At 37.3% G+C, this 27,957-nt stretch overlaps 2 long non-coding RNA genes across 2 annotated transcripts in view; both read right to left on the bottom strand.

The window, feature by feature from the left end:
• LOC147843748 (uncharacterized) overlaps positions 1-27,957 on the bottom strand; it is a 41,233-nt gene that overhangs the window by 9,298 nt on the left and 3,978 nt on the right. The gene's annotated exons all lie outside the window — the stretch shown is intronic.
• On the bottom strand, positions 16,402-22,880 carry LOC147843749 (uncharacterized). Its single transcript, XR_015490993.1, has 2 exons — positions 22,711-22,880; positions 16,402-19,411 (listed from the first exon to the last, which is right to left on the bottom strand). It is a non-coding gene; the product is annotated as an uncharacterized LOC147843749 (long non-coding RNA).

The raw sequence follows: 27,957 nt of genomic DNA, 5'->3' as shown, positions 1-27,957 counted from the left end.
ACAGAGAAAACTTATTGATATGAACTTTTTAGATCGCTTTAGTACAAATTGTGTATAATAGAAATGCAGAATATGTGACTTTTTAAAAGCAATAATACATTTATGCAGTCATAAACATGTTTTGACAGTTAATATGCCGGTGATTTGATGCTTCACAAAAGTTGCAGACGCCTTTACCAATATCAAAATGCTTTTGGAAACAACCAGTTATTCTTTACACCGATTAAAAACGGCTACTATAATAAAGAAAATCTTTTCTAAATGAAGAACTAAATACACTGATATGCACTGAAATACATGATGAATACTCTCGACACATGAAAGTGTAAAGCCTGCAGCTCACAACACATGTGGAAGGTTATCGCGTGTCATATTTAACAAACAGTTTACTGCTAATTTGATGTAATTTTGCTCACATGGATAATTGAATATTAATCAGATGATGTCATTACGCTGCTGTGCCGTCAGCCAATCGCTGCATTGCTGATCATGATTTCTAGGATCGATAGATCTGTCCTTAACAACAAACGCAGCGATCTCAGATCAGTTCATCCAGGGGCCTGTTTCAGAAAGGAGGTTAAGTGAAACTCAGAGTATTTTAACCCTGAAATGACAGAAACTCTGGGTTTTCCGTTTCAAAATGGCAGGTTTGTTAAACTCGAGAAGGCAGGGTAAGTCAAGCCTGTTTCTGAAAGAGAGGTAACTTTAACTCAGATTCAGTTACTGTGGTAACCAGTGTTGGGAAGGTTACTTTGGAAATGTAATAGATTACAGATTACAAATTACCCAATTTAAAATGTAATAAGTTACACTACTTTTCGATTACATAATAAAAGTAAAGTAACTAATTACATTTGATTACTTTTAAATTTCTAATGGACATTTTCAACTAAATCATTTTTAAGCATTCATACCGAGCAGGAGTGAGCTTGCAGTAGCTCTGTTTACTGTTAGAATTTCAAAATCTTTCATCACTTGAATTAAGATTATATTAATTTAATTTTAAAGCATAGCCACCACAAAACCAGACCTTATCACAAAAACATGTTTACTGTTGTTACAAAATCTAAATTTTGCATAGCTGTGACAAAACACACTGGCAAGTAACAATGCCTTAAAAAATTAAATAGAAATTTAAGTTTTAAAAATAAAAAAAATAAAAATATACATTAAACCAGATAGGCAATAAAACTGTTTAATACAGTTAATAAAAGCAGAACACTGGTGTCTCATAGCCATCAATGCAATTAGGGAAAGAAATGAATTATATAACATTATATACATAATCTGTGTGTGTGTGTGTTTGTGTGTGTGTGTGTGTACAAGAACAAATGCTCTTTATTCCCAAAAAACAAACTGGGCAATAGAGTGACAGATAAAGTGTCCACACCACACATCAGTCATCATAGGTTAGGTCACTCGGATAGTGCTGTTTGTTGTAACGGAGCAGTAAGACCTGTTCCATGTGCTCATAACTCATTCTGTTTCGAGATGAGGTCAAAAGACGCTCCACTGGAGCACTGGAAGGCAATGTGGTGTTGTACTTGATAAAAAGCCTCTTAACTGCGGGAAATGCCTTAAGAGACGTCAGGTTGTTATTTGAATCTTCTAAGTACTTTCTGACTTCATCGTGAGTTGTGCTGTCAGATGGTGATTTGGCATTATCAAAAGACAAAAAAATTTTCCTCTGACTCATCAGATTTCATAGCGTCATCTCTCACTGTATCTGGACTTTGCAGTGGCTCCTGAGCAATGGCTTCCTGCAGTAAGGTTCTCCTCATGTCGTCTCTCTTCTCAGGGCTAAGCCGGTTTAAGCGGAACTTTGGCAGGGTTGCAGTTGCCATCTTTGCTTCATGGCTGGTTAACACTGATCCAAAGCGTTCTTTTATGGCCTCACAGATAGTGGTAACAATGTGTGAATTATAAAGCAAATGGGGCATCTTTTCAAATAGCTTTGTCTTGAGGCTAAGCAAAGTAGGGATTAAAAATCCTAGGTAACATTTGCTTTCACCCTGGAGAATGTCAATGGCAACAGCTAGAGGCTTCAGAACCTCAGTGTACTCATTCAGGAATACATACTCTTGTGGATGAAGACTTGGCACACCAAGTTTATCACAGATCTCCTTTAGCTTTTCTTCTGGAAGCCCTGCTATTTTTGTGACAGCCCTGAACTCTGAGTTCCATCTTGTGACTGATGGGACAGTCAAATGCATATTGGCAATATCCTGAACAACTTCTGTGGCCAATGAAGACCTATGCGCTTTATTCCAGATAGATGAGCATTTAGCCATGGCACTTCTGTACAGCTTATGTGATGGCCCATTTGATGCTGCTTTGTGAATCTCATTGGTGGCAATTAAATTTAATGTATGAGCAGCACAACGCTGATGCTGTGGAAGAAAAAAAATTTATCTCCATCTCCATCTTCCTGAAGAAGACCACCGACATCCAAAAATCTCACTTCATCACTGTAATCATCTGATTCATCTTCTCTTACACCAAACTCACAGAATGCCTTTACAAAATTACTACCATTGTCAGTCACAGTTGATTTGACTTTGGTTTGAATCCTGTATTCTGCATGAATTTCGTTTAGTTTTGCTGCAACTGCATCATAAGTGTGTCGACCTTTGAGGCGTGTACATGCCAGTGCTGCAGAATGTCTCTCCAGCGTGTCTTTGTCAATCCAATGACATGTGACTCCGAAGAAACTGCGGTTTTGTGCTGACCAAATGTCTGCTGTCGTGCAAAGAGTGTCCACATTACTAAGCTCGGAGGTGATTGATTCCTTCATTACAGCAAACTCTCTGTCAATGCGCTGCATCAAAGTTTTTCGGCACATAACTTTCTTCCCCCCACTGATTCCCTCAATCAATTTCCGGAAGGATGGCTGCTCCACTAATGAAAAGCACTGTACATCATCAACCAGAAAGTTAAACACCAGTTTGTTCACACGTTGCTGTGACACACTCAGCCCTGAACCAATCTTAGCTTGTTTTAAAGGGGGTTGTGTAACCACATGGGTAGAGGAGCTTGCTGTTGCATCTTCCATGTCATCAGATGGACTTGTGTCTTGCATCAATAAAGTTCTTGAATGTTTCCTCTAAAAAAACAACAACAGATAATTATTTGTAGTTATATTTCGGAGAAAACACAATTCTGGATTATCCTAATGTAGTAAAAACACATTTTATTTTCTTCTTACCAATATAATAAAAAATAGGAAAACTCTGCATACTATTGTTTTTTACCACTATATTTGAAAGGAAAACATTATACCATACATGGCTAATAAATATTTCTCACTAAAAGAAGCAAGAATAGATTCATCATTGTAGCTGTGTCATAAAATCCATGGTATTGTTTTTTTATTTTATAAGGTTACATTACTAACATTATTAAAACACTGCTTGGATTCAATGACCAACTGGGGTGCTTCACTAGATAATAGCTCCATTTTGCTAGACAAAATGGGAAAACTAATTGAGAGAATTGTCCGCTAGGTGGCATGTTAGGTCAACACCGATCATTAGAGAAAAGTTTTAAGCCCTCGAGAAAATTGATTTATAATTTAAATTAGATTCTTATCCTTCAAATCATTAATCATGTTTCAGCTGAAAATCGCGCAGTAGTCTAAACACTGATTTTACAAATGACACTGACACTCATTTTACAAATTAAAATGGGGGAAATGTGCAGTGTTGGGCAAGCTACTTGAAAAATTTAGTGAGGTAAGCTATTAGCTATTCTACTTAAAATGTAGCAAGCTAAGCTAAAAACTACTTGGCAAAAGTAGCTTAGCTACATTCAAGCTATTTTTATTGCAATACAAAAAATATTGCAATAAAAAATACGTCTAAGCTATTTTTGTCATTTTAATTTTTAAATCGAATTTTAAAATTGAAGCTTGGACTTAAGTCCTAGTCAATCACATTTTAGTGATCATCAATAAACTCTTCATTAATAAATTACACTAAACAATCTAGTATCATTTGTAACTATCATGAACTAATAGTAATTGCCATAGTATATTTTAGCCTTTACTACAGTAAACTATTACATGCTCACGGTTAATGTTAGGCCTGCTAATCTATTCAAATACTTAAAAGGAAAGCAGTGACTGCTGCTGCTTACAAAAAAAAAAAAAAATATATATATATATATAATTATAATAATGAGGTTATTTATTATAAATATTTTTACTTTAATAATGATAATGATTATTATTAAGTAGGATATTGTTTATTTATTTTTAAAAGTCTACTTTTACAATTTGACACATGCAAACCCCTGTTAAAAGTTCTAACCAACAGGACCATGTCATATACAGTACATATACTTAATAAATAACTCACTATAAATTATAAGCATTAACGTTTGCTATGTTTTTTTTGTTTTGTTTTCACAAGGTTTGGTGACGTAACATAAATTCTGCTTTTAATGAAAAGGTCATCTATAGCTTTCGCCACGAGGCTGTGTTTAAAATGGTATCAATGTTTTCAAAGTGCACTGCGCAGGGAGCAGAATTATAAACATTAGGATCGCTAAAACTGAACTGTAAAAATTGTGAGGCAAATTACAGCTAAGAGAGATGACCTTAATGCTTTTTTATTTGTAATAATCCCAGCTTTGAATGTTAGAATGTTCTAAATGAATAGGGCATAGGGGGATAAGTGGGAATAGAACACAGCCATGAACTATGTCTCAAACTACAGCTCCTAGTTTGAAGTGCTCAAGTTTGCGACGCAGTTTGCGAATGTTCGTTGGAGCGACTAATTTGGGAAACGGCAAATCAACAAACTATGTTTGTAACGTCAGGTCTTGCGATCTTGGTTAGTTCCCGATGGTTTTGGGAAACGCATCGCAAGAGTGGTTAATGGGAGTGACTGTCTAACCCACCACATATGAAATCTAACCGCATTTGGCGGGCTGGCTGGTGTGTCAAACCGTGTATAGTATAGAGCTCCTCTCCCTCAGTCATCTTTCCACCAAGCAACCAGAGTGAGCGGTGGCATTGAACGTTTGTTGTCGATTAAGTTAACGTTACCATAAAACAGAAAAAAAGAAGAAATCACCATTCTCTCCATCATATGGATTTAATTTCATCGCCTAGACACCGGCCTCAGCTGTGAATGTTGCGCCATCACTTACTGATCTACGATCAGTAAATAATGATAAGTGTGGACGCTACTTCTCTTCTTCACTAATAAAATAGCTTCACTACAGAAAAGCTTTTTGATATGGTTATAACGTAGTGACGCTCCCTCCACGCTAAGTTACTAAGAAATGTAGTTTAAGCTAATAGCACCCAACACTGCTAATGTGATAAATGGCTATGGCCAAAGGAGTCTGTTGGTGCCCTGAATTTCGGAAATAGATAACTTTGTGACTCATAATTGGAATATATAATTGGAAATGAAAGCGCCTGTTTTTATTTCTGTGAAACAGACAAAAATAATTTGCTTTTATAAAATAAAGAAAGGTTAGCTGACATACCTGCAGATGCTTCCTCAGGTTCGACATTGAAGCCTTTGATGTGGAAAGTATTTTAACAGTTGGCAAACAAAGTTTGCACTGAACTGTTATATTTGAGCCCTTCTCTGATTTCAGGGTGAAATTATTTTTAAACTTCCAGCTATTAAATGCGTTTTTATCAGTCGCCATGGTACCAGCTCTCAGACTGATGATTTTAGCGCCAAAGAGCATTAAACGTTACTGGTAGGCGTGGTGCGCTGCCTGCAAATTCAAACAGGTGAACCAATCAAAAGCATCAGAATAGCATGGCTTTAATAAATGGTCTTAACAGTAGGCATCGTGCATATCAAAAACAGACAAAGCAACAGATTATTAATCAACATATTCCAGATTTTTAAAGAATATTTTTAGATGTAACCCCCTTTTGTAATTTTTAACATTTCCAAAAGTAACTGTAATTTAATTAAAAATTTTCCCCAGTAACTGTAACTAATTACTGTTACTTTTATTTTGTAATTAAATTACGTAACGCCGTTACATGTAACTAGTTACTCCCCAACACTGGTGGTAACTTACTCTGTGAATCTAACCTGGGGGGTATTCCAGAAAGCTGGGTTAACTTACCATCTGCTAAAACCTAAACTCTCGGTTGATTTACCCAAAACCTGCTTACCGCGAGTATGTTGGTTCCAAAACAGGTGACAAGAGTTAGTTAAATCAACCTCCTGAAGATAACCGCGGGTTAATGCGCGTGCACGGCACACACCTGAAGGCATTTTCAGTAGATCGCCGAATTCACGAGTCACCATAGAAAGTCACGGTGAGAAAAAAAGGGCAACGCACTTTACAGAGGCGAAGCTGGAGGTTTTAAACACAGAGATTACACATCTGCTTCAACAAAGGAAAGAAATATAGAATAAGAAATAGATAAGAAAATAAAAAATAATGAGAAAATTTATTGGTTCATTAAATTACACATGCCACCCTCCATTTTATTGTAATGATAAATTAAACTACTCTTTAACATCCTTTTTGAGTATGTTGTGTAACCATTCATGCATTTATTTTTCTTGCCATTAATTTTGTAAGGCCACAATATGTGTATTGACTAATAAGGCTTATAGAAATTGTAATCTTTCTGGAGCTAGAACTCTGTCCAAAGTCATTAAACACAGAAACATTATCATAAAAGGTAATATTTAATTACTGGAGCTCTTTATTTAACACTCTAGAATATTCTTTCTATCATGCAGCTAATAGAAAGAGGCCTGTCTAACTGCTGTGTCCTATAATAAAGGCTTTTCAGTGGTTGAGTTTTTGACTTAAACCACACACTCTGTCACTGTTGTAAGTGATTGTTGTCAGATAGCTTTAGGTTCTTTTTATTTTGCATGCAGACGAAGTTCCTTCTGCCTCAACTAACAAGCAGTGTAAGAATTTTCTGCACTTTTCCATATTTGAATATTACTCTTGGATCACAAAATCTTTTATCTACATATTTAAATTCTAAAGTAGCTGTATAAGGTCCATCTTCAAAGATAAAGTCACATGAGCATCAACTTAAGGTGAGAAATGTATATGAAAAATATGTTGCACGTTGAAAGGTGTGTGTGTAAAGCAGTGTACAAAATCATTCATTTTATTTCAGGAAATGAAGAAATGAACAGACCAAACTATTTGATTAAACATAGTTTTTTGACTAATTATATTTTTAGCACTCTTCCATCTGTTTTGTCTGCTTGGGTCACTGAGATTTCCTCTGGGTCAGGCTGCAGGTACGTGTCATCGTATAAGGCAGAAAAGGGGATCTTTTGTCCTCCAGCAAGTAACAATGTAGTGCCCAGTAATGATTCTATTTTATAATACAAATAAACATTGTGTTAAGCAACATTTGCTTTATAGTTTTTTTTTTTTACTATATTTGTGTTATACACTTGAATCATTACTTCCTGAAAATCAGCCATTTAGCCTCAACATATAGTGATGAGGTGGGGTGTGTGATGAGCTGGTAAGTGGAAGCAGTAATGAGTTTAATAGTTGAAACACCAAAAGATTAAGGATAGAAAATTAAGTTGTACCTGCACACTTATACTTTGGACAAATTTTATATTATCAGTGTCCTTTAGTGACTGATGGAGCTTTAAAATCGGCTGCAATTAATGCACACAATAGCATTTAGAATCCCTGAAAAAAATATTATATTAAAAAATGTAGGTGTGTGTGCGTGAATGTATATATAAGAACGACGTCCTACATCTTAAATTAAAGATACATTTTCCTACAAAAGACAAAGCTGCCACTTATAATATGATACAGAAAAATGTGAGGGTGCAGAAGGAGAGAAAAAACACAAGATCTGTAAGTGAGATTCGAACTCGCTCCGTTGTGCGCTCCGTTGATCATTTACGACGCACTGTCCACTACGCTATTCCCGTGCTCTGAATCATCTGTGTAATGATACGGAGTGATTTATGACCAAGGAACTGTACAAAAGTGTAAAAAACAGTTCAGTGCCAGGCGTACTGTACAGGTGGTCATACTGCCACATTGTACAGTTGCCTAAAATGCCCTGACGCGAATACAAAGAGCTGCACTGAATGTTTTTTATGGTAAGCGCAGACCCGCGGTTTGTCACATTTGATTTCAAAAAGGTTTGTTAAATACATTAACATTATGAATTTGGTTATGAAAAAAACTATGCACTTATAACCATTTCACAACAAAAAAACTTGTATCTGTGTGTCCACATCCATAAATATTCTCATCAAAAGAGCACGCAATGCTCAGTAAACTCTCTGAAACAGACAAACTCTGGAACATAGCAACTTACTCTCTGAACATAACCTGCTCCGGAGCAGCTCATCTTCAGAGAGTAAGTTGCTATGGCTACTTAACATACCCAGAAGTTACCTCCGATTTTGGAACCAAAGTTGAGGTTATCCACCTACTTACTCTCAAACTTACCCGTGTATGTCACATAACCTGCTTTCTGGAACAGCCCCCTGGTCAGAAGCAGGTTTTATTCTCTAAACTCAAGAGTTTCTGTCTGTCTCCTCCCCTTTTTATAAAGATGAAGCGGTATTTCTCGCCTTAGCCTTACGTTTCCACCCACCTATTTTTATGCTTATTTTGGATACGTGCATAAAAACGATTGATAGAAACGTCATAATGCACAAAACTTTTTCAAATATGCATAAAAAACACGCATAACTGAGTAGGATAAACTTTTATTCAATAGAAAATGTGCGCATAAACTACGATGGAAACACTTTTACTGAACAAATTACAGTATGTACATTAAAAAAAAAGATCATGATCATATGATAATGAAAATGTGTGTAAATGGAGGCTGAGAACACTGTAACACGTCTTAAATGGTGTTTTAGTGATTCTAAAATGCCTGAACTGTTTCAGTATTAGTGTATATTATTAATTACCTCCGAGCGTCTGGTGCGTGTCAAGAGTCTCCGCGTCTCATGGCTTCAGACGCCCCACGTGTTCATTGTGTTTCAGCATTGTCTTCTGACATCGAGGCGCAAGTACATTAATTAGGCTAAATAAAGAATTAATTGACGCAGCTTCTTCTACCACAGTAAATTCTGTTTTTACTGTTGATATTTGGTGCCAGTTTAATCAGGAAGTGACCACTTTTTTCTCTTTGACTCGTTGGATGGAATTTTATTCGCATCTTTTATGCAATATTCCAGTTTTGCACATAAATTTATGTAATATATTTGGATGGAAACATAACTATTGCCTACATGTTAGTCACACACAGAAGAACTGTACGAGAATGGCTTATCCTTTTTTTAATAAATAATTCAATTAAATTCACCTTCGACATGCATGTAACTAGATTAATGGGATTATTATTCTTTCTAAAAATTATGTTTAGTACTGCTTACCTTCTAAATGTTATATTAACCTCTATAAGCTTGATCAATAAAAAAGGCAGACACAAGCGCACTGTTAAATCATTTAAAACTAATAAATGTATAAAAGTTTAGAAAAAAAATATTAACGTCACAAATTACATTACTTATTTTATTATACTTAAATATTTAAATACTTAAAAAGTGAAATTAGGCATTAACTTGAGCAGCTGTTTTCCCACGCTAACTGTCTCTTCTTCACTGATGGCTGTATACGCTCATATATATAGGCTCATATTTGCTATAACTTTGCATGAGAACATCAAGTTCAGCTGGAGAGAGAAATGCTGATCTCTTTTATAAGATATTGCCATAGTCACTCGTAATGTCTGCGCTCCATTGATAATGCCTTTTTAAAGTCACGGTGTGCGCGCTTAACTTTCGAAGTTGATTGACCCAACTCAGATCAGCTGTTCTGAAACCGAAAACTGAGTTTTTAATCTCTCTGTAAATCAACTCAGAGTTCAAGTTTAAACTCCGAGTTGTTTGAACCTCCTTACTGAAACAGGCCCCAGATATTCTAATCTGATTCGCGAACTTGTTTGGAGAACCAAATTAGCAAGAGATCAGTTATCAAGAATAAAAGATCCAGGATCTGCCAAATCATCTTAGATCATTTAAGCGAGGTACGAAGAACGGACCCCTGGAGTGAGGTTTACCTGCACAGCACACACTAGCTGGCCTCCATTACACTCACCCCCCTAAAACCTCACTCCCATCCAGGTCACGGCACCAATATAACCCTGTCTGTCTTACGCCACCGAATCCGTTGCCTAGATACAGGTGGTGTCTCACATTACCCCGTTCTCCCTTACCTTCTGCAGCTGTTTTCCCATGTTAACCGTCTCTGTTTGACTGATGCAGTGATCTGCTCATATCTGCTATAACTCTTCATGAGCACTTCAAGTTCAGCTGGAGAAAGAAATGCTGATCTCTTTTCAGCGCTCCATTGATAATGCCTTTATATAGTCGCGTTGTGTGCGCTTAACTCTGAGTTGCTCTACTGAAAGTTGATTGAGCTAACTCTGATCTGCTATTCTGAAACCCAAAACTCAGTTTTTAATCTCTTGGTAAATCAACTCAGAGTTCCAGTTTAAACTCAAAGTTGGCTAAACCTACTCACTGACACAGGCCCATTATCAGCAGTAAGGGGTCGGCGGCAGTGCAGTCCGTTGGTTTGCATTTAATTCAAACTAATCTATATCCTGAATGTAGGAGTTTATCAAAATGACCATCTATGGCTTGCTTGTTTAGTTCATTGCGGCACCGTGTACTCTCGATTTTCTTGTACTTCTTCAGCTTGGCCTTTTTATGGCATGTATCTCTCTTGCGTGATGTCCTTGAAGTTGTCTCATGAAGCCATTCCTCAAAAATGCTGAAGGTGTTACGTCACACACACACACAACAAACGCGCGTGACTGACAAAGACTGATTGCATGCTGTTCTGCAAGTTATCAATAATGCAGCCCCTTACCCACAGTGCGCCATCATCTGCATATAGTGCTGCGTTTATCCCATGTCCCACTCCATTGAAAACATCGTTTACCATTAAACTTATTTGTTTGCTTATCTATAGCGCGAAACTGCCGAAAATGCTTCAATATAAGAGTTTGGCGGAAATGCGGCAAAATAAAAGTCCCATTATAAAGACCTGCATACAAGATATAAAGACCAGCGACAGGAAAACGAAATATATGCTAGAATAACAACGCATTACAGAAATATAAAACTGTTGTGTTCAAATGTCCAACATGAACGGTACAGTCTATAACAGAGGCAGAACAAATGTTTAATGCAGTTTTCAGTTGTTGCACAAATGAATCTAAAACAGTTGAGGAACGCATGTTTGGCTTTACTTTTAGTTAAATACAGGTACATAACACATTTTACAGCTTTACAACATATACACCGTTTCTTATATTTAAACCTGATTAACCATTTAAGGAAAAAAATAAGTGACCGCAATATTTACAAAAAGACCCAACATGGAACTGACATTGTTTTCTGAGATGCACAAACACATGTGACAGGGTTCAACAGGCACAGCCTAATGAAAATAAAGGCCTTTCAGCACTTTCTCCAGCACCTATTTTTATTTCCAATACTGACACACAATGTGTAGACCACCTGAAATGTATTCTCAGCAACCCATAAAAACATTGCATAGGAATTTATACAAATAAAAACCAATAATAGTATACGTATTTAATCCTTTATTGATAATTAATGATATAATAAACCTGCACTAAATGTGCTTGTGAAATGTTTTTTTTGTACAAGTAAAAAATGCCACTACACTGCTAAAATACCATTTTTAGTAAATAATAATATTATTAGGTAAAAGTACAAAGATCTCTTTTAATAAACTGCTCACAGTACTAGCTAATTACTTTTAAAAAATAAATCTGATTTCCATTATGGCCCTTTTTTAAGTGTAAACTTGTTTGAATGGTTAAATTGCTGAAATCAAGAAGATATAAATATAGGAAAAACAAAATGAAGGATGGTCGATTCTCTTTCCTGACAATAAATCTTTTTTAACAGCACTGGCAAAACTACCACACATACTCTATAGGGCCAGATACACTTTCGGTCCATTGATGACAATACTTTCAAGCTTTAATTAAAGTATATGATCAAAAGATTTCCATTTAGCCTTTTGTTTACATATTTTACACTATTATTTTCTTTATATTTTAATTGTATTTAGCAGGCAATGTTTGTGTTTTTGCAGCGGCATATAGCGGATCTGGAGGCACATCGCTTCACCTTAAAGGTTATTCGTTAATCTTGTTTATTTTGTAGATCACTGACCGACAAAAATTAAGATACAAATTGTACAGAACGAAATTCGTTCCAAAAATATTTTTCTTCTGTATGCTGTATACTTTTCTACTGTATATTTATGTGCATCCCCATCCGCTACACAAGTGCAGTTTGTTTCGCTCGACGGGAAAAAAAAAGGATGTAAATAATGCTCTACTGTAATTGCTGCTACACAAACCCCTGTGATATATTGGCTACATTTTTTGCGAACTTTATACAAAATTATATGCTATAGCCTACTTTATATGCAATAGTGGTCTCATCACCACGGTCTCAGCATTCGCGTGTTATTAGCTTCTGTTAAAAAAAATAAAAAGCTCTACATTTAATCAGCCTTTAAGCCTTTTAACTGATATTCCTGTCAGTTTGACACGGTACATTAAACGAGGCTACTTCACAACACTGTCACCTGAAATCAGTGCAAGAGAGGAGAAAAGTGCAGCGCTGAGGACTTGTTTGATTCCTAGATAATGTAGGCTATTTTAAAAATTGATATTATAAAATGACTATTAATAACTGCAATTTTCTAAATGGGAGTTTGCATGTTCTGCCCGTGTTCGCGTGGGCTTTTTTCCAGGTTTTCTTTTTTTCTCCCACAATTCCAAAGACATGCGGTACAGGTTAATTGTGTAATCTAAACTGTCCGTAGTAAAGCTTCTGTAAAAAGAGACCTACATTTAATCAGTTTTACAATACCTACATTTACAATTCACTGATATTCCTGTGTCAGTTTGACACTGTACATTAAACTGAATATAGTTTAACTCCTTCACACTCCGTTATCTGAACTCAGCGCAAGAGAGAAAAGTGCAGCGCTGAGGTAAAATCATATTCTCAAGTCATAATCGTTAAAATAATGACTTGTATTAAACATGTTATTAAAAAGTTTAGTAGGAATTACAGCGGTGCATTAAAATGCTTATTTTCCGTGGACTGATTGATTTGAGCTAATAGGCCTGCTTTATTGAAATAAACTTGAATTAATAAAAAGCCTATGCGGGATTTAAAAATAATTCACTTACTGTTTCATTTTGTAATCTAAATTTTTTACTTTAGGTGGAAATATTTAGGTCTTTTATTATTTTTATTTAGTTTATTCTATTTTTCTATACAATCCTGAAAGATTCATCAGCAAAAATAAATAAACTAAAATTAGGCGGTGATGACGGTAATATCCGCGGTATTACCGGTAAAAAATCACCGCGGTTGAGATCTTATTATGGCGGTGATGCAGTTATCGTCACACTCCGAATGCTGAACTGTATAGTTAATCAACACGGTAACATCTGTATTTGCTCAAATCAGTTCAGTTAAAGTCCGTCTATATAGGTTGCTGTCCCCAGTCTTACGCTATCATCAGCAGGTTTGAAGATTTACATTATAAATCAACTGATCTCCCATTATCTGCCAGACTGGCGTACATTGACACTTCACTGCTATTGTTCTTATGATCCAAAAAATGACCTTGTTTGTCTCTTTAGGCAGAATTTACTCTCCCCACAGCCCAGTGCAGTGTGTTCATGTCATTCAATGAGATGCTTTTACTTGAAGTTGTCCACTATCAGTGTGTTCAACTGTAATCCTGGTACAGGTCAGAACAGCAAGTTTGGCTGAATAAAATGATCAGAAAACCAAAATCAACATTTCATCTTAAGGACTTTGAAATCAGAAACTTTTAGTAGCATTCAGAATGATAACTTGTAGTTCTTGCATTTTTAACAGTTGATGCAAAAAAAAAAAGTCTCACATAAATTAAATTCCCTTTAATAAAGTAAAAAAAAAAAAAAATCATACTCCTATAATCCTGTTGAACTGCCAAACACTTAAAAATCCACTGAAAATAAAACCACAGAATCGGGCTGGGTTTCTCACCATCTTTTTCCAGAAGAAAATCAAAGAAACTATAAGCCTGGCCTGCATTAAAACAGCCGTATTAATACAGAATTTCACCAATAATCTGACCTCACTCAGCAAATAAAGCAATACACCTGCATACATTTCCTACATACAGGGCTTTATTAGTGCCAGAACACGCCGGATCCAGAACCACTAAAATCTGATCCGGCACCTCTTTTTACCGATTCCCCCTCCTTAACCGCCCTTCTCCCCCGTCCGCTGCTCACTTTCGCTTTCTTCCGCGACTCCCTAACCCTCTTTACCGTCCTTCGTGACACCCCCTTATATTACTTTTCCTGGTAATAAGCTCCTTTTAATTCCTAAACTAGCAACAGTAAATCCACTGTTACAGAGCTAACGCTGTCCTCCTCCCGCTCACTTCAATCTCTCGCACTGCACTGAGAAACTCTCCCGCTCGCTAAACTACAACCTCAGCACAGTGGGCGGAGATGAGAAAAATCAACCAATAACAATGTCTTATCCTTACCCACTCAACAATCGCTAGGCAGATTTCCTATGTTCAGGATTGATGCAGCATTATGGCTGGAGAAATGAAATAAACACTATAAAACAATACTGGAGTCAAATAAATAAGTAATTATAGAAAACAACGCAGCATAAAAGAGTTTATAATGGGGTTAGACCACATTACATGAGTTTTTTCTTTTATTTTTATGGTAAAGTGTTCTTAGTTTGAAGCACTGACTCTTTCCTCCTCTGACAGTACACAGAGCTGTGTTAGTCACAATGTCACTTCTGTATTCTGGGTTAAGTTTGTTAAAGGGAAAGTCTGCATCTAGAAAACACAAGGAAGCCAAGGCTCTGAACTGTAAACCAACAGAGAACAGGCATCAACAGAGCACAGGGGATAGAAGAGTTTAAATACACCGATAATTAACGAGACACACCTGGACACAATCACAGCGGGGACCAGGAACCAGACTGACCCAACCACTGCTCACAGTCCACAACAGAGCAGAGACAACTCTAACACGGTCATTACTTATAGTAGACCTTCAGACTCGAGACATTAAAATAGATAAAGAGGTTATGTTTACAGGAATGAGATTTTACACATTTATATTAGTCAATGTACAGTCAGCATTGAAAATATTTACAGACAAATTAAAGATCAGGTTTTTACAGGGTGTCCGCAGGCTCTTAAAAGTTGATAAATCAATTATGAGAAAATTAAGCCCCTTAAAAGGTTTTTAAAAGTCTTAATCAGGTTTTTGCGAGGTCTTACATTTTGTTCAAGCGTTGTCTGAAGTGTTTGACTCCAAGAAAGCATAAATATATTTATTTTCCTCATAATAATAACCACAGCGTGCTCGGCAAAGTCGCTTCATCTGGGTGATGTCACGTAAAATGCGACAAGCGCTGGAAGGTGATGTGACGCTCTCCACATGTAGCGGAATTATAGAGCGAAACAGACGGCAAAATGGGAAAATGTACGTTTGCGAACTCCTCTTTGGAGAAACAAGAGTCTAAACAATGGCTGAAACCTGCCGCTGAAAACATCCGCAAGCCCTACTGTACATATTGTGAATAGAAAATTAATATATTGTCAATGGGCATAAAAAAAAGAATTTAATTAAAAAGTCCCACATCAGGGTATTTACAAAACTAATTAAATTAAATTTAATACATTTTACTACCTTTTTGAATACCCTCAAAAAATGTTTGAGAACAATGTTTAAGAAAGTGATGAGAACAACACACTAAATTAAAGTTTTGCCTCCTGCAATCAGGCAGAAGGTATACTTATTCTAGATGGGCAAGGTCCAACAGATATTTGGATTCATTTGTTCCAACTGCAGTTGGGTTACTAAACAAGCTTTAAGTGGTTTTTTGCTTCATGATTAATGTTATTGTTTACTGTTATGTTGTTTTATTATTTTAGGAGTCTGACTTGTTGCTGTCAACTGTCGGCTATTGCTGTAAACCCAATTGCCCTTCGGGGACAATAAAGACATTCTAATCTAAAAAAATGTTTGGAGTAACATACTGCAGATAACTTACACGTCTGCGTAAAGCTGAATGATTAATCAAGATGTCTGAGTGGGCCTTTATCTAAAGTTTTTAATCAATGTCATTCGTCACTCTTCTAAGAACAGTTCGGTATGGTTACGGTTGTTTCTCCACTGAGCCTGGAACAGCGCAGCATGATTTTAAACTGTTTGCGGCTCGATTAGACAATCCTACGGTGGCCGAGAAGTGCCAAACACCATTACAAAGTTTGAAACACTTTAACAAAGCTCGAGACAAATGTACATTTTGAAAAACGTTTTTACTTATCATCAGACACAATTACAGAGGAAAAACAGTTTTACCAAGGACCAAACAAATTTACATTTTAGAAAAAAACTAACAAGACGCAAAACACTTACACAAATCCCGAAACAAATGTACAAGTACAGATTCCTTCCGGAAAGGGAATGTACCACACACCGGAAGTGACGTGCAATGTACCACACCGGGAGTGACACGCGGGGGAAAGGTGTTGTTGCTGGTGAGCGCGGTAAATTCGTGCTGCGGAGTACATGGTGTAAACAAAGTTTATGGTGACCGAACATGGACAGCTTAACGCAGTTTAGCTTTACGTGTGGTCAGTGTTTGGAGGACGCGGAGCAGGTGGAAACACCAGACATACTGCATCAATGTGTTCAATATTTTGATGAGGTTTTTTGACGTGATTTTTTCACTCGTACGCTGCAATCGTGGACATGATGTCAAGTCTACACGGTGTAAACCGAAGGCCTGTGTTATGTTTTAACCGGTGTCTGTGTTAACTGAGGCCCCTTTTCAGATGTAAACTATTCACCTTTGCAGATTAGCAGATTCGTCACATTTTCACAGCAACAAAACATGCCCACACCAAATAAAAATTCGAATTACTTGGTGTCAGTGTAAACATTATTGATTTAATATCTGTGTAGCAGAACAGTATATAACCAAAATTAATGTAAAGAAATAATTTTAATTGACATGTCATCAACAGGATTCGAACCCAAGCCAAAAGGTTCTGCACAAGTATCAACCGACTTATCTGAGCTACTCGGGCTTACAGGTTGGGGTTGGTTTTGATATCTTTATCAGTCAACATGTGCCGTGCTGTGATTGTTTCTATGCACCCTCACGCTGATATTTTCTCAGAATAGCTCCAATATGTTTGCAGTAGGTCAAACCATGATTTTTATAGTTGTAGACTCGTGGAAACCTGTCAACAAAGTCACACATGAGCTGGATATTATTGATATTTTCCAGTGTGCGTGTTTGTAAGGTCCAGCCAGTTGGTCCAGTGACGGTGTCCACAGGTGGATGAAGGTTCACTGCATGTTCGGTCTTTCCAGTGCACAATGTTGATCTATATTAAACTTAACTCATATCTGACTCCAATTTTAGTATGAGGTGGTTTAGAATATTAATATATTTATCCTCGTTTTATCTGACTCCAATTATAAAACATTAAGATGATTATATCAATATATCATTTAGATAAATGTTTGAACCTTTTGTCTTCACTATTAACTATCACATCCGTTCATTCGGGTGCTCATGTCGCTCAGAGAAATCGCCTCGGCCGAAGGCGTCCCTCACGGTCACACTCCGGTCAGTCTTGAATATTAAACAGAGGTAATTGACTAATACTTTAGATGGCCACTACCAGCGCGCTCGTTCTAAAATACTTTAGTTAGTCCCGCTTAGATGTACACCCTTGAGTTAAGACAATATCATTTCTCATTAGAGGTTAGGGCATTAATATAAATGTACCCGACTACTGGACTCTATAGTAACTTTGGTTTTCACCAAGCCCATGGTTTCCCATATGAACTTAATTTAGAATAATATTACCTTCAAACAAAGGTCGGGTACCCAATCTAGGTTAGCCGTGCAACTGCTTGTTGACCTATACGGAAGTTATCGCCCTTTCCACCTAAGTACACATGAATCAATATCAAGAGTCAGCCAGATCCCTAAAACACAATTAGTGTGCCCAATGCTCCATCTCAACTGGATTTTAGTCCGTCTACTGACCTGACGCAAGATGTGCGGAAACAAGGATACAGCGTAATCTACTTGAATTAATAATTACAGAGTGAGCAAAATATGGTCAAACATTACAATTTATTAGTCAGGTAAATGTGTATTATGCCAATTCAATCAGTCAATTCATAAATGATCAATACAAAACATCAAATTATCAAAGATAAATCCAAGATGAAAAGATGCAGACCTGACTTCAAATTTTACATAACGTGGAGCGTAAGCTCTATGTTACGGGCTGATCTGGGTAAGCAGAATCGCCGTGAGCCTTTCTCAAACCTTACCTTAAGTAATCCAAGAATTCCCTCAAGGAAAGGGGTGTGTGCATAACAACAGCAGGGAAGACTGATTCAGCACACTTTCAGAAAAATCAAAACAGGTCGCACTACAGCCATTATATGGAGTCGCACAAACGCTCGCACATAGGTCACCCTTTTTTTCATATTTAATAAAAGTCTTTTGTGTCTCCAGAATGTGTCTGTAAAGTTTCAGCTCAAAACACCCATCAGAGTATTTATTAGAGCTGTCTGAAGTGTCTGTATTGTAGCAGGGAAAAGATTGTTGCTGTTTTTTTGCACTGGGCCTTTAAGGCTAAGCCTCCCCGCCCACCGTTCCCACGTGCCTGTCAGCAACATGCCTCAACACGCCCTCGGCTGCCTCAGGAAGCAGATCTCACGTAACGTTTCTGAGAAAAACTAGAGTAAGAACTTTACCATCAGTATCTGATGCACTTTCTTTGTGGAGTTGCAACAATGAGTTCACGCACACACACAGCGCAGACACACACTGTTATGAAGGACTGGGTTGCACTGGTTAGTTACGGTGCCAATCGTCTCTGTGTGTATATTAACACTTCTAATGTCCAATACCATGAAAGAAAAACAGACGAACTGAATTGTAGGTGTTTACTTAAAGAGGATATATTAATCATCAAATATTAATATTATTCAAATGAGCGAAGGCCTGCGCAAATAATAATGAAAGTAAAGTTCACAATATATGATGTAAAGAAATAATGCTGACTGCTCACAAATCAACAATAAAGAAACTGTTTTAAAGTCCTTTACATATTCAGACACAGGAGGGTGAATGAAGCTGGTGTTTGAGCTACAGTCTCAGGGCCGCTGGTGCACAATGAATCCTCCCGCGATGAGAAGGGCAGGAATTTGAGTCAGTAGTGGATGTTGCTGAATTATTATGATGCTGCTTCATGCGACTCTTGCACATGTGTGGTTCTATAATGAACAAATTAACGTGGTCAGTATTAAAGTCGCATAATTGTATGATGGACACCAGCAGCGCTACAAATGTGTCATAGCCATACAATATGCATGTAGAGTATAGTAATGCAGACATAATTAAATACTCAAACATTACATGAATAATGCAGAAGCTGTACATCAATTAAACAAAAATTACTGACAGTCACAGCAGTATAATATGATACACTGTCGAGTGAAACTCGCGTTTCTCAATGGCGCACTTGCAAGGATCGTCACAAGCGAGACTTCAGCACAACCTATGAGCGTTATTAAAGCCCGTCCGCTGTTATCCTTTTATAATACACTCTTCTGCAGTTCACAACGTGAAGGAGCTTCAGAACGAGACGATAATCTACTGTTTAACGCCATTACAGATGAGATTACAGGACCTCTGCTTTCACATCGCCAATCCTGAACTGATTCACTTTCGATTTATCATTCGGTTGACTCTGAACTGAACTCATTCGTGGTGGCGCGACTCACTAAATACGCCACACCTTTTCTTCTACATCAGAGATGATATAATTGTCGTACAACACCTATTTTAAATGTGCACAACTTAATAATGGCTTTTTTACAGACACACACACATAGCGCAGACACACACACAGTTAGAGACAGTGAGAGAGACACGCTGCTGTGCTGATGAAGTGAATGGCTGTACTTCATTACTCATGTCCTAAAGTTTTAAAACATGTTAAACTTGTAAAGCTCACTCTTGATCACGTCTGATGATGATTGATGATCCTAGCAAACTGAACAGACCCTTTATTCCCGGTGGCTTTGCGCTCGTCCTGTCTTGTCGATGTAATTATATGCATCACTACGGAAACATGTTAATGCACGCAGATGTCAATCAATATTGGGGGTCGCACCCCTACATCAAGTTGCGGTCGATCTGAAAACCGCTCCAATTGGTCCACCGTATTTATGTTGTTAAATTGAAAAAAAAAGGAGTGTGTGTGTTTATATCAGCCCAATATGACAGTACATACACTATACTTACACACATGTATGTCCAAACAGCCTGAAAAGTAGATTTTTCACCATAGGTGCCCTTTAATACGCTTAATTGTGGCCAATTTCATTTACTACCTTTTACAACCCCACAGACACCGGCACATGCAGGGTGCCAGCCACAAGGCTGCTGTTGTCCACAGAGAATGGCAGCTTTCCATCGCTAGTTATTATGCACCACCAGCCACGCCACTTCCCAACACGACAGCTGAACTTGTCGAAACGGCTATGACAGCAACCTCTGCCCTGACGTCTACTGACATCAGGGTGGCTAAGAGCGGCACATCAGCAATGTGGTTATCTGGGCACTTTACACTGCGGCGAATCACCGCTCACTGAACTCAAATGAAGGCATTCTCATACATGCCACCTGTGGCAAGGACAGAACTGGGTACATCATGAGATTTGGGCTGGCACCCTACATTAAGCAGCAGCTTGTTGACACCATCTACAAAGCTGGCTTGTTTGTGTTAAGGCTCGTACACACCAGGACGCTTTTCGTTTGCGTTTATCGTCAGCGTTTTACGAGACTTTTTCAGTTTTCAAACCCAAGCGCTTTTCACTGGTGTCAAGCAGAAGAGTATTCAAAATCACTCCCTGACGTTAGATGGCGCTGCACAACTATGAGCTTCTGACACCCGCTTATAACACAGAAGAGGAGGAGAGGAAGCTCACACACTTGTTGCTAAAGTTACTGGTGACTCGAACAAGCATGGATGGTTGAAGCAGCAGCTCCAGCTCTAGTGATGAAGACATGATTAATGTTCACAAGAGCAATAAGCAGCTCCACGTTCACATCACCTCTGGGCCTCTTCTTCACTGTGTGCTCTCATTGACAGTTTAGCGCTTGATCGTCTCCAAGTGCTGTTTACTGTAACTTCAGAAGCTCCGTGCACATGAACAACAGTGCCGATCTGATTGGTGGAGGTTTTGACGCCGCGAGTCAAAACAAAAACAAAACAAGCATGAGGCGTTTTTTCTAAAATGGCGCTTTTGGGCCTGCCGTTTTGCACGTTGGTGTGCAAGATCACATTGACGCCCGTTATTTAGTCACGAGGCGTTAAAACGCTGATGGAAAACGTGAGCGAAAAACGTTTCGGTGTGCACAGGCCTTTAATGTTCAACAAGTGTCTGAATCAGTCATTAAATTACCAGCAGCCTGACGAACATGATCGTTTTTAGGAAATTGAATGTGTTAAATGCAGTTATCTGGGCTCTCGACTCCTGGAACATGGAACAGCCCAAGACCTGATGCATCACATCAGGGTAAGTGTATTTTCTAATTTAGTATAATTTCAATATTTGTGTGCGTGTTTCTTAAGCAGCACTTGTTTTATTCTAAATCTTAAATTTAACCATATAATCATTATTTACATAATTTAATTTCATATATTAAAGCACTTTGTGCTGCATTATGTATGAGAAGCGCTATATATATATATACACATTTTGATTTGATTGCCTGTGTGTTTCAAGAATGCACATTTAGGGATTTAGCCGTTCACTGGACTGTGTCGCTAAACTCAATATGAGGCAGCTTGTCTCCATCAGTGTGGTTGGCCCTAATATTAACCAGAAGGAACAAGAGAGCTGTTTGGATCTCAGCTGGTCAGAAGCTGTGGGCTTCATTGTCCGCAATGCAGTGAAGGCAGGCTTTACCATCTGGCAACTGGACAAGCTCTTTCAGGCAGTGCATCTTCTTTTGCTAGAAGAGAGGACTTCACTGCCTTGACTGGGTCCTGCTTTCCACTGCTATTGTGTGGCCTGAGAAAGGTTGAACCTCCCTGTAGCAGAAAGGCCGGTTCAGGTTTGTTCGATGATTATGAAGGTATTGTGTTTTACTGTTTACTTACTCGTCAGTTTTTGATGGTGTTAAATTTTCAATAATATTCTATATTTCTGTGTATATATTTAATAGGATTATGTAGGCAATATATAGGAGTACAGTGATCAGCATATAAGTTCACCTCTTCTGAATTCATGTGTTTAATAGGAAGCTCTACAATATTATATTTGTGCATATAGTTGATATTTGTTCATTGGGATAAACCCTTTGAGATCTACCATCTCATTTTCAAGGGGGTCCCACAATTAATCTCAATCACATAATAAGAGCACAAGAAGACCATAAATAATTTACACAACATCCAAAAAATATGACAACAAAAAAAATAATAAATAAAGTAAAAGAAAACAATAATAATAAAACAAATAAAGAAGGGGGGGGGGGTGGAGTAGTATACATACACACATACATATATATATGTGACTGTGTGTAGGCGCTGGGATGCTGAAGAATGCTGCGAGTCAGGTAGGTGTGGTCACTTAAACTTCTTTTATTGTCCTGGGACAAACACAGCACCAAAGATTTAGTTGGTTTGCAGCTCTGGTGATATCAGTGTCAGCAGAGAGGCTTCTTAGAACTGCTGGTACATTACATTTCGTCTAAACTTATACATTGTGATGTATAGTGGTTATAAATGTAAATAAAACATACATGAAAATTAAATAAAACTGCCTCTATTCATCTCTCATCCAAATCACTATTTCAATACAGTAAACTTTAGTGAAAATAAACAGTAAGCTTATGTGACCAATAATCAACACTTTTTTAAGAAAAGGAACGACAGAACAGAATAAATACTCATAAACAGCAAAACACATAATTCTAGCACGTGGAATATGTAGCATATGTGCTACGGCTAACACAGAACATCACAAAATAGTAGTTAAACATACCTGGGACAAACACAGCACCAAAGATTTAGTTGGTTTCAGCTCTGGTGATATCAGTGTCTTAAAGTGAAATAAACAGAGTTTAAACGTTTCACAAATGCCTGATAATTAATAACTCATTAACCAGCGATCACCAAAGCAGCTTACCAGCAGAGAGGCTTCTTAGAACTGCTGGTGAATTACGTAGCAACGCCCCCTACTGTGATGGACGCTATTGCAGGTAAAAACCAATGGTAAGTGTTCCCAATTGAACCATGAATTTAACCCTTATTTTACCTCCGTTACATATATATATATATATATATATATATATATATATATATATATATATATATATATATATATATATATATATATATATACATATATATATATATATATATATACAAATCAGTAAATCAATCACCAAATAAATAATAACATCCTCAGGAAAAACAGGTTCAATCCAAAGTAAAATATGATAGCAGTCTGCTTAAAGACCTTAAATGATGCAACGGATCGAATGTTCGCAGGTAAATTATTCCAATCTGTTGGACACTTAAACATAAAAGCTCTTTTACCCATATATTTTTTTACAACGAGGACCAAAAAATAAGTCTGAACAGAATGTCTAACTTGATAATTTAAGAAAATACATACAAAATATTGTTGTAAAAAGTATGTTTACTCAAAATGAAAACATATAAATATAAATTGAAGCCAATAAATATGTCGTCTTGTGTGCAAAGATGGCCACTGCAACAGATCATACATTAAACAATGATGTATATAAAAAGAACAACCCAGAACAAATCTGCAAAGTCTATTATAAGCCGGATTAAGGGGAGCAAGATCTCATTTTGATGCAGTCTGATAAAGAATATCGCAATAATCAAAAATTGGCTAAATAAGTTGAAGAGCAAGTTTCTGGCGAACACTAAATGAAAAACAATGCCTAGACCGATATAAGGTACTAATTCTGTTTTCACTACCTGACCCACATGATCTTTGTGTTAGCCATAACCAAAACATAAATATAGTTACACACAAATGACACCTGTCAATCACTTCATTTCCACAGGACTCTGGCATGAACATGCAGTGATCTGTGTCAGCATAATGGCTTCTCCCACAGCTGCTGGAGATGAGAGTATGTTTGGAGTTCACTGTCATTTTTATTGTGATTGATGATAACTTATTTTATTATTATTATGAGGAAATAATAACACGTATAGATGCTAGATGACCAGAAATTTTATCTCGTCCACCTTAAAATATATTTGTGCGAGTGCAGATGTAATGGATGTCCTTCTGCGTTGTGTTTGTTGGTTTAAAAGGAAGGATCCATACAGCAATGTGGTCGAACTTGAGTTTATTCTTGTCTCTCTGTATCATAAAGCATATAACAGACATCAGTCCAACAAATCTTCACAGCACAGCAATGTCTGTTGATCAGTACACCATTTTAAACTCATTTGTTCTTCTTTTAATATGAAAATGCAGATATGCTACATAAACCTTCTCAAAAATAAATGTAAAGTGTCAACCCGATTTAATTAAAGCACTAATTCACATTTTACATATATAATTTAAATTTAATGAAAGAAAAAGAAACAAAATAATAAACATATACAGAATTTAATTTAGACTAGCTATTGTGCTCATTAAACTTAATTTATATGAAACGCTCCACACTCAATTATGATCCAAATCTGTTTCCCTCACAATAATGATACAATAATTAACCTTACTGAAGATACTGAATCATCTAAACATCCATATCAATGTAATAATATAGGCATTTATAAGAGGAGCCGAAAAACGCACCTGTCTGTTGGACACCATCTCACAAAGTGAGCGCGCACCGGAAACTACATCAGCTATAATCCCGCGCCTACGCGGTCATACTCGCTTATAAATACCTATATTGTTTTTCACATGGATGTAAAGAGAACACTATCGAAACTTTAAACACGGAAATAAGAAGAATGCAAAATATTGAAGTAAAAGGAAAGTAATTAATTGTCATGTCTATTTCCTTTAAACCGCCTTTCAAAATAAAATACCCTTTCCGATAATAAAAAAAAGGAACCAATAATCTAGTGCAACACAAACACACACGCCACACAGACATTGCTGCCGTGTGACCTGTGTTCACTGCAGAATCCTCACTGTGCACGCAGATTTACAAGACGTTTATGCAGAATGCATCTTTGCACCTAAAATCTCCAAACGCAGCCCTCGGGAACAGATTATTCAATTCAGCTTTATTTGTACAGCACTTTTACAATGTAGATTGTGTCAAAGCAGCTTCACATAAATGGTCATAGTAACTGGATCAGGGTAGTTCAGTTTAAGCTTAGTTCAGTTCAGCATGGGTTGAAATCATTACTGTGAGTCCAAACACTGAAGAGCAAATTAAACAGTTGTTATGTGAACTTAAAGTAAAAAACAGCCTGCACTGCTTGCCCCGCCTTTGTGCTCTTCTTATTGGCTCACTGCTCTAGAACTGAACGTGAATGATTGGTTAATATTGGCTGTCAATCACTCAGTCAACGCCTTCTGCCTTCAGATGACAGGAGCTACAACCGTGAAAATGTGAAGCGCTGAAGACGAGAGAATGAAAAAAACACTGACAGAAGTGCAAAATGCTAATTAATGCTAAAATGCTAATTAAAGGTCACTTCAGTTGTTCATTTTTTACCATCAGTAAAGAGTAGAAACTGCTGAGAACAGGAACATAAGAAAAAATATTGTTAACTGAACAACTGCTAAAGGTTTAGTGTCCTAAATTTCAATTTCACACAGCTATTTGATGAATTTTTGATCCAGTTGAGCTGAAAAATAGCTGGGCAGCAGAAATAATTTATTGTTAAGTTAATAAAAATGTGCAGTATGGTTAGTACAGACATTTACATGATCAGAGCTATTTCATCTGTGTTTGTATCATAAGAAGATTATGGCTGTATTAGTGTTCCCAAACATTATTAATTTTATATTAATATATATTGCACATATTATATTTAAAGGTTCAGGACACCCTGGAGAACTTTTTTTTTATATTAACAGATTTGTGTGTGTTGAGCATCAGTGAAGACGATGTTAGCACATGTCAGCTGTAATTGTGGGGAAAACTGGATAATGTTGAGCTTTTGTCTGCTAATTTCAGCTTCCGGGTTTAAAATGATTTTTGGGGCGGATCAAAATCGGCGACGTATCGCAGTACTGCAAGTGCAATGATGACGCGTCGGTTTCTCATTATTATTCATAGCGGAGTTCTCTTATCCTATGAGAAGAGCCGGCTGCTTAATTATTCATGAGAGCATGTGCTTTCCGAAGGCAAGACAGACCTACCAGTTTCATGCAAGCTGTGAGACTCAGACCAACGGCACGTAGCCGTTCATGAAGGCTCGTATGTGTTTGTTTCCATGATCTACGGGGTTTGTCGCATGTTTTTTCCCCGCGATCATACAGCAAAGCATTTTTGTCGGGAGAGCAGTGCGAGAATTGAAGAATGGCGAACATTGACTTTTATCAGGAGTTCGTTCACATTCAGACACATCACTGTGCTGCTGTGTTCGCCTAAATCCTCTATATTACCAGCAGGACTAATGGTTAAAATAGACCGGTCAGGAGAGCTGCTGCACTGAGTCTGCATTCAGATCTATAATAGACCCGGGGATCGAGGGAGAATCCTCATTTATAGTGTTTACATCAACAAACATATCTTTATAATGATGTAAATTGTGGTTGTATATAAAATTATGAATAACAAATGTAGCAGGGCATTAAATTACTGTTTATTTCTTTGCATTTTAACGTTGTGAACTATAAACTCATGCGTCTCCTCACGGTTTGTCTCAGTTTGTGAGCTAACTGACATCAACAGTTTTGTTCCCCTTCTCCCCTGCTGGCCACGCCCACTCCTGCCCTGTGCTCGCGGAGCTCCGCCCATTAATCATGCATCTGAAAAAATTCTGAAGTAGACTTTAACCGAAAGTGGGGGGTGTCATGGCCCTTTAACATAAAAATACTTGCAGAGGCTGATTGAAACACACCTTTTCTCCACAGCACTTGAAATAATATAAAATGACTTTTAAGAATAATTTTATTTATCAAAATTCATTATATTTGCAGATTTGCACAGATTCCACCCTACTGCCCACATGGGGAAATTAGACAATGTAAATAACAGCAAACTGATGTGCAAAGCTGACACTGTTTATCAGAGCATTTTATCTTTCTGGGCTTTTTAAAGAAGAGGTAAACATGGGAATGTCTCTGATTAAATTTTCTATCTGCCCCAAAAGTAATACCATTCTTTCTGTTAAACTGTAATGGCCATCAGCAGCAGAATGATTTCTTATTCCAATTTAACAGACAATGAAAACAACAAACATGTTGAGCATTTTACATGACACTGTTCCTTTCAGAGTGTTCAAGTAAAAAAATGAAATAAAGAATAAGAAATCCACTATTTCACTCCTATTATCTATGTGCACGACTGACAGGTCAGATCTGCTCCCGCTCTAGTCTTGGTGCTGCTGAGAGTTTGAGATTAAAAGTTTGCGTATTAAATAATGTAGAAACGCAGCTAAAGAAAGCAGAATCCGGGACATGTTCGGCGATTTAGAAATCTTGGCTGAATGCAATTTTTAAGTCCCAAATAGAGCACATGTCCGGGAAAAAGGTATTGTAGGCTTTTTTCCCGCGTGTCCTCGCGCTCTTCTCAAAGCTAAAGTCAGAGCAGGTGTCCAGCGCGTCTCTGTGGGTCTGCTGCAGCAGCA

This window comes from Danio rerio, chromosome 5 (assembly GCF_052040795.2).
Source record: "Danio rerio strain M-AB ecotype USA chromosome 5, GRCz13ab, whole genome shotgun sequence".
Taxonomy (NCBI): Eukaryota; Metazoa; Chordata; class Actinopteri; order Cypriniformes; family Danionidae; genus Danio; species Danio rerio.
The sequence above is the reverse complement of the archived record's forward strand: the minus strand, read 5'-3'. Positions and strand labels throughout refer to the sequence as shown.